The sequence below is a fragment of the Mchenga conophoros genome, linkage group LG2, assembly GCF_057382185.1.
Source record: "Mchenga conophoros isolate Kocher_MC1m ecotype Shallow Benthic linkage group LG2, M_conophoros_male_GT1.1, whole genome shotgun sequence".
NCBI lineage: Eukaryota > Metazoa > Chordata > Actinopteri > Cichliformes > Cichlidae > Mchenga > Mchenga conophoros.
In genome coordinates this window covers 11,768,284-11,777,160 of record NC_140527.1, presented here as the reverse complement: position 1 = coordinate 11,777,160, position 8,877 = coordinate 11,768,284, and the positions used below count along the sequence as shown (strand labels likewise).

The 8,877-nt window shown below is 43.3% G+C and overlaps 1 long non-coding RNA gene across 1 annotated transcript; it reads left to right on the top strand.

Moving 5' to 3' along the window:
- Positions 1–1,155: 1,155 nt before the first annotated feature.
- LOC146581738 (uncharacterized) lies at positions 1,156–8,643 on the top strand. Its single transcript, XR_014888608.1, has 3 exons — positions 1,156–1,309; positions 4,755–4,827; positions 8,449–8,643. It is a non-coding gene; the product is annotated as an uncharacterized LOC146581738 (long non-coding RNA).
- The last annotated feature ends 234 nt before the right edge of the window (positions 8,644–8,877 follow it).

The following is an 8,877-nucleotide window of genomic DNA, read 5'->3' as shown; positions in this document are numbered from 1 at the left end:
CAGTCTACATGATGTCGTTGAAGTAGAATACACTTCCTTTACTCTCTGAAACATCATTTGAAAAACTCCAACTGTCACTTAATATTTTTTGAGAGCACGAAGGGGACTTTAATTCCAAAACCTGAAAGCCTAAAGTAACACCTCCCACTTCACACCTCCATTAAAAACCAGAGTGTGTCTCGTGTTTTATTTCCTGGTGTGTAGAGAGCATTATCGCCTCACGGAGCTGCCAGCGTAGCTGCAAGAGCTAAACTCTGATGCTTGATCATTAAAAACAATTAAAAGAATCCCGAGAATTGCCTTCCTAAAAGCTCATCATAGCTGTATGAAACCAGTTTTCCTGTCAGTGGTTAGTCATGTGATTCCTTCTCTGCTGACAGCCATCTTCTGTCGGCTCCTCCTCTCTTCACTTGCTTGGGCTTTTGTTTGTTTGTTTGTTTGCTAATTACTTTTTTTGACACCTGTGCCAACTCTGCACTGGTGTGAAAAAGCAGCTCTGCACATGCCTGACACTCAGCTGCACTCAGACACACACACACCCTACCTCTCACTTCCACTGTATCTTTAATACACAGACACACACACAGACACAGATCCCCTTGTGTGCAATTACCTCTTCTTTACCTGCACGCCTTCAAAAACAGCTAGCGTGCAGAGTGCAGCAAACAGTAAACAAAACACACAAACACATGCGTGTATTTATATATTTATATTGAACTTAAATCCCTCAGCTGTTGGATGGCACGGTGTTGGCAGCATTGGAGATATACAGTCTGTAGTTTTCTCTAGTGAAGTGACCCACCCATCCATAAAGCAGCCCATCATAACACATGCCAGCTTATCACAGAGAAGCCACACTGCTGTCAATAAAACAAAGTCTGTGCAAGACTTCAGACAAGCGGCGTCACATGACACGTCAGGTGCCTCCCCACCGAGCCCGGCTGTGACAGATGGGTACAACATGTGTTTTTGGAAGCAGAAGCAAAGTAAAAAAAGAGAAAAAAAATCCCTGCTGGTTGTTTTTAGACAGCGGTGTCCCTGGCGGGCTCCTCCCCTTCCTTCGCTTCTCTCCTCCTGCAGCCAGCTGAGTGATGAGCTCACCAGCGTCGCAGATGGAGGCGTGCATGAGAACAGGTTACAGGGAAGATGTGGTGATCTGAGGAGGGACTGTGCTTGTGTGACTACTTGAGTTGATTCAGCTGCCTCTCTGCAAAGTGGTGCCTTCAGGGACTGTCAGCCCGGCTGGATATGATAATTCATAATCATCCAGGTCTCACAGCAGCAGCATATTATCCTGGGATTGGTGGCGGTAAGTGTAGCAGCAGCTGAGTGTAGTAGCGCTGAGAACCGAGGTGAAGTAACGCTGACCTGTGCAGAGCTGAACTGCTTCAAAATCCAATTCTTTTGTTCAACTTTTATCATAATGAAAATCTAAGTTTTCCAACTCCAGAGTACATTTGAATAAAAACATAGCAAAACAACATTAAGTATCCAAGAAGAATAAGTTATTACATTTTTATAATTGTTACCAGTGAATTAAAAACTAAATTATGTGAAATATACTCACATTAAGATCCAGTATATCGAGCTCTTATAATTTTCTCAATTTTTAGGCTCATATTAGGAGAAGCAAAGCTCAAAAACACTGAATCCAAACTGAGATTTGAAGCAAAGCTTCAAGGCTCTGACCTCAAACCTCATTAACCGGATTGGCAAATGCTCCCCATGTACACTACACTGAGCTCTTTCACACTTTGTTTTCTGCTTTTCTTCATTTTTAAGTCCAGTTTGATCAGCACTTCATTCAGACTGAACCACAACAGTAGTCAAACATGTCAAAGCCTCGAGTCTTGTTTGTCAGGTCAAAATAGCTACAAAAAAGTGCCAAACCTGACTGTGAAACTGAGGAACACTCATGCTGCAGAGAGCTGTCAACCACAAAGTGAATCACCCTTTTTCACCTTTAAAAGGGACTATTTATAAAATGGGCATCACATCTTACTTACTAAAACTTGAAAATAGAAATTTTAGCCTTTATACATTAGCTTTTTTATATTCTGTTCTTTGAGATGAGAACCAGACACATAGTGCATTACAAAGGTATTAAAACTGGTCAGAAGGTCACAAATTAAGAGATCAGCTGCCTCATTCTTTTTTACAGTCCAACTTTTTGTGCAAATGGGAGCAGTCACCCCCTGCTGGCCATAAGAAAAAAATGCAATTCCACAAAGACTTTACTTTCTGAAACTACATCCATCTTTTAGATACAGTTTTTGGTGTCTAATCAGTGAGTCCAGCAACCCCAAATTCACTAAACACATGACCAGACACAGGAAGTGGAATCACGTGGGCACCTTTCTGTTTATGCTGCATGATTTCCGGGATGCTCATTCAGACATGAAGCCGACACTTTTGGATGCTGTCAGATTAACGATGACGAATGAATGTCTGAGAGCGGCTTTGGTTTTACTGTAATATGTTAAAAGCTAAGAGACATGTTTCCATGGTAATAGTCAGTGACAGCTGCTGAACAGTGGTACTAAAATGACAAGAAGAGGCTCATAATTTGGCTAATAATGTTGTAAAGGATATTTTAGAAGCGAGAAAGGACGTACAGTACTGACCTCAGCAGCTCAGTTCAGTGCAGACAACATGAAATCCTCTGCATCTCTTATATGTCTCTCATATATGGCCAAAGTTTCAAATGATAAGGCTTCACATCACTTTAAATGCTCTGCTTCACTTTTTTGTGAGTGTGTCAGAGTCATCATCTCAGACCAGCTTCTGATGGAGCACCAAACGTTTTCTTTTCTGAAAGAAAAGCCTAGCAACAGAAAACATGTTTTGGTGCACAGATGGATTAAAATAAAGATCAGCTACACTGAGGATGTGACCCTTCAGAGGTTCAATGAGGAAACAGAGGTGACTGTGGCTGATAACCTCCAGGCCACGACAGGAAGTCTTTTTCCAGGAACAGAAAATGACGGGGACTGATTTAAAAAAAAAAAAAAAAAGCCTGGCCAAGATGAAGTTGCCTGGGGACAGAGTGGAAGAGAAAAAGAGATGAAGGGAGGGCAAGTGAGATACATTTATATTATGTGATTAAAGGGAAGGGGAGGCTGGTCACCCAGCGACAGACACAGTGATGTAGTGGGAGTTGAGCGGAGGCTCTATACTCTCTAATTGACCCCGGTTAGGATCCACACACCCTTTCCCTGGCTCACAAAGAGCGCCTAATTGCTGCAGCTGATTGGGTCCTGATAGAATTACGTCTGTCAGTGAAGGTCATTAGGCTCAGATTCATCTTCCATCTCGGGGATGAGCAAAGCCACCCTCCTTATTCCACATGCTGTCTTAACGAGCTCACCGCGGGCTCTTTTATCAGGGAGAAAATCCCAGATAAAGCAAGAAGCCGTCCAACTCGCAGATACACGGATCGATATTTGTGAGCGTGAACAACTTTGGTTCCCCCTCGAGGTGAATTGATACCGAGCGGTGACAGAGGCTTTAATCTGGGAAGTTGAGCTGAAGCTTCCCGCACCCCAGAACAGGAAGTGGACCTCTCAGACGACCATAGGGTCTCGCCCAACCTCCCACGTTTCCCACGTCGGTGAACAATAAGAGTCGCAGTATTGCGCTGCGTGAGAAGGATGCAGAGCAAACTGCAGTTGATATCAACCGTTGCAGACACTCAGCTGTCAAAATGAGCTCGTCAAAGAATAGTAGTGAACAACATTAATGTATCAGACAAAAATCTTCAGATCAACATTCAGATTAAGGGGGTTGGTGATGTGATTCTGGAGCAACATCTTCCCCAAATGCAATGAAAGATGCAATAACCTAACTGGCCTAGCTGAGCCATGGTGATGGAAAAATCTGCTAATGTATCAAGGCTATTTATTTTTATCAAAGAGTAAGAAAGATATTTACTGTTTGAAAAAGTAGTTTGAAACAGGATTAAAGATTCTCAGGCCCAGACCGATTTAACAATTCAAACTAAACTGAGGGGTGCAGTTTCTCTCCAGTGCATTCCTCCTGCTCCAGTTAAACGTTTGTAATCATGCACAAACACGCACAGCTCCTATGATCACTGTCAGATACTACTGAGAAGACAAAAGCCGGTAACAGGATGTCTGAAACCTGCTGATCCCTCACAGCTCTGAACAAGGTCGGACAATCTGCCGGAGTTTGTGTGAAGCGGGGAGATGAGAAAACACACACAAAAGGAATAAGAGATATACAGCGTATGATGGATTTAGTTCTCAGCAGGAGCACCGGAACATTGATGATGTCCACCGTTTTTGGCGTGTCCGATTTTCAGGATTTACTGCGTGAAAATCTCAGAGAGAGAGCGAGAGAGAGACACGATGAGTCAACGGCAGCTTGAGGTTCATGACTTCAAAACTGAGCTGTCAGAGCTGCCAGGACCAAACTTCTTCACTTCTGCATTTTACAACAGCTTCAGCAAAATGCAAATAACTCATTTAGATGAGAGAGTCCTAAACCAAAATCAAACCTCCTCATTCTGTTTTTAATAATTCATGTTTCTAAAAATTCAGCCTCTCAAGATTATCGTCATATGATTGGTGAACGTGCAAATGTGACATTAACAGTGTTGGGGAAAAATATGCTTAACTATTACATTAAAATGTTCTCATTAAAATGATGGTCAATACAAAGTAGTGATATATAAAAATGACTTGTGTAGAAGACAACATTCATCCTGGTGCTTTGCATCTACTTGCTTTGTTTAGCGCTGTCTCCACATTTACCCCACCTCTCATCTGCCAGTCGCGCCGCTCTGTGCCATGTGACAAGCTGACCAAGGTAGGGATATTACTTTGACTTTTACTTGAAAAAATCAATGTCTGAGGAAGTAAGTTCATTGAAACGAAATAAAGCACCCCCTGCCCCCAAATGTTACATAGCTGTGTCTAGCACTTACAGCGAGTGAAGGATATTGAATTAAATTAACTGTTCGGTAGCTAACAGCTTTGACAGTAATCAGTACTGAGCTTTGCTCTGATGGGTCAAACTTATGTTTACATTTCCAGCTTCTCTGCACTGCTTAAAATGATTAAAACTTTGCTGAATTTGATAAGTTTTGGCAATTTAACAGGGCAGCTTTGCACGAGACAGCCATCCTTCAGTCTCTCAGCTGAGTTTGGCCCATCACGATCTTTATAAAGGCCAGAAATAATATCTGAAAACTGGGCTGAGTCAGATTTGATCAAAACTCAGTCCAAAGTGGCCCTCTTTTTTTCTGCACCACAAATAACCCAAATATAGTCACCCAGCACAAACACTTTGAAAAGAATATTTTTCCAAAAGCCTCAACAACTTTATAAAACACAAAGACACTAGTTTCACTTTTCACACAAATCCCAAAGTTGTTGAGACATGTGGCAAAAATTTCATTCAGTCAGCATCTTGACAAAGAGTCCTTGAGTCCACACAAGACTTCTGCTCAAACCACACATCCATCCAGCGTCTTCACTGCTTCTCCATTCCAGAAGTCTAGAACATTCCCCAGGTGGCACATGATGAAATGACAGGTAAATCCCTACCAGGTCACCAGTCCATCACACTGCTAACAGAGAAGCATTTACACTCACATTCACAATTATGCTCACTTTAGAATCACTTATTAACTTGACATGCATGTTTCCGTCATGTGGGAGGAAGCTGGGGTACCCAGGGAAACCCTCACAGGAGCGGGGAGAACATGCACATGCCACAGTGGTGCTAATCACTGCACCTCCATGCTGTCGTTAAATAAAATCTAATTCATAAGAAATAAAAATAACAAACAATAAAGAGGATTGATGTGAGGTGGAGTGTAAGAGAGACTGGGACGGCTTTCATAGCCTGGAAAGCCCACCTGATCACCTTCCATTATCAGCGAGGTACATCAAGAGTAGTCGAGGACCACCTTGGGAGAGGGAGGATTCAGAGATGGAGAGTACAAATAGACTAAACTGTGTTATTAGTGGTGTCTATATGGTTTTATCCTCTTCCACTTATTCTTGTCAGCGTCGCAGGGGGGCTGGAGCCTATCAAAGCTGTCTTGGGACAAGAGGCAGGGTTCACCCTGGACAGGTCACCAGGTCACATTCACACCTATGGGCAATTTAGAGTTACCAATTAACATAATCCCACTAACTGCATGTGTTTGGACTTTGGGAGGAAGCCAGAGTACCAGCAGAGAACATGCAAACTCCACACAGAAAGACCCGGCCAGGTGGTGGAATTGAACTCAGGACCTTTTTGCTGTGAGGTATAAGTGCTAACCACTGTGCCACTATGCCACTGTGTTTAAACTGTGTTAATAATAATAATGTAATAGATGCCCTGTACAAACATTAACACACATCTTGGATCTTTATGTATCTTGGAAACTTGTTTTCCTTCTTTGCTTTTGCAGTTTTTGTTTTTGGAGCTGATGCAAGCAGAGACCGCCGCCGCTGTTCTGCTGCAGCCGAGCAAATGGAGGCCCGAGCTGCCGGCTGCTCGTTGCTCTTCAGTACATTAAAGCCCTTTTGCTGTCCATTAGTGCACCTCTGTCACGTTTATGAGACGGAGGTGGGAGTTGCGCATTAACTGAAAGCTAAAACGAATGATATAGATGTGCAGAATTTAACCCCTGACCTGTGCTAGGGCGCCCACGCTGCCCAGCAAAGCTGCTGCCCCTGCGCTAACACTCGGGGAGGAACGCGGAGTAATCAAAACAAATGAGTCAGTGAGCGGAGAGGAAACCAGTGCCGTGAGCAGATTTCTAATGACGACTAATATTAGCATAACCTAATATGCTTGTTGATCAAGGGTAAACTTTTGGGGGAGGACATGTTAGGTGCAGAATAAACAAAAGCAGCTGCTGCCAAGGCTCCAGCAGCCTTCAGAGGGAGGAGGAAGACGCCGAGGCCATTCTTAATGTGGGCTGAGCCTGCTGCATGGATATGAGGCAATCTGTCAGCTCCATGCACGCTTATCAACTTCAGTTTTATTTCAGCAGAGTTCTCAGAGGCTCCAATTAAATTCATGTGGAAAGGGAGCAGTTTGAACAATTGCATTAATATATTTATTTTTTCCCTTTCACCATAAAAACATTTCTTCTGTTTCTTTTCTCCTTCCTGTTTTGCTAATTGCACAAACCTCCTCTGTGCTTTCGTTACAAGGCCACAGCTGCAGACCTGCCGTGCTTGTCCCGTAAATATTATATGAAGACTTAAGTAACAATTGTTGTTCTTTTCCCATCAACTATTCATGGTCGCTAAGTTAGGTGGACCGTGGGAGACGAGTGTGGGAGGAACCCTTGCTGCTAAGCTGTTTGCAATGCAGTTTGGAGAAGGCAAAAGCGAGCCCTGCAAGAATAAAGCGTTCATTTTAACGAGTTAATTCTGTCTCATATTCAGCCTTCAAAACATATTCTTCATAGCAGCAGTGAGTCCCCCAGTGGATTCAGCTTCACACGTTCATGCTGTGTAGCCTGAAGATCCCAAAGTTTCCGAAGATAGCAAAAATGTCCGCCTGAATTTTAAGGAAAGGTGTTTACAATTATGCGGAAGGCTAAAATATTCCAACTTGATGACATGGTGAAAGATGTGGCATGAGGTTTAGACTGCATCTACAAACTGCTGTGACATCATGCATGCTGTATAATAAGGCTGTACATACACGAGTGTACGCTGAAAATTTGTATCACATTTCTGTAAAGAAAGAACAAATGGCAATGAGAGGCAAAGGTGTGTGGACACAGGCGACCACATACTTGTTCTGGTTACTTTCAAGGCCAATGCAGACTACACATTATGGGCTTGATAAGAGTGCAAAGGCTTGGATGCTTCAATGCAACGGTGCAAAAAGACTTGGCTTGTAAGATGAAACTGTCACCATCACCCTCTTGTTTTTTTGAAACCTGGCAGATCTAAGTGTTCAAGCTCATCAGTCAAGGAAGCAAAAAGGTCGTTTGCTTGTGGACTTCAAAACTACATCTTTTTACTAGTCACCATCTGCTGGCCACTAGGAAAAAAAACGCAAGTTTGAGGGATTTACACATTGGCTTCACTACTGAATCTTTTATATACTGTAACCAGAACTCATGTAAAAACAGAAGTTACTCAGCTGAATCAGCAGATTGGGCCTCCTTAAATATATGTCATGGTCCCCATGCCTGACTGGCTGGCCCAGTATGGCTACATATGTTTTGTTTGTGTCTTCTCTCTCACCTCCATCTCACTGCCTGGGCAGAGTGCATTGCGGGCTCCGCCTCTGGGCCTCGCACCTGCAAGTTATCACCTGTGATTCTTTACTCAGTACTTAAGGCAGCAGCTGGGAGCACCTTGTCACTGGATTACTGTCTAACCCCTGTCAGTGTTACTTCAGTTTTACAGTCCTCTTCGAGTTTCCTTCGAGTTTTTCCTGACATTGATTCTCCTGTCCTTGTGCTAGATTCTGCATGCCAGGCAGAGGATTTGTTGCTGTGGTCCTGTCATGAGTGTGGTGAGTCGGTGCGGTGTGAGCGTGGAGAAGAATCCCTGGGAGGAGAAAGCTAGCTGTGTGAAGTTCCCCTGTGTTTTCCTGACCCCTTCATGAACCCTGGTGACCTCAGACCCCTCTTCCCTCACTTGTATATATCACACATGGAGAGTCAAATAAAGGAACTAATCTTTGTGATTTCAATTCAATTCAATTTTATTTATATAGCGCCAAATCACAACAAAAGTCGCCTCAAGGCACTTCATAGATACAGAGAAAAACCCAACAATCATATGACCCCCTATGAGCAAGCACTTTGGCGACAGTGGGAAGGAAAAACTCCCTTTTAACAGGAAGAAACCTCCAGCAGAACCAGGCTCAGGGAGGGGCGGCCATCTGCTG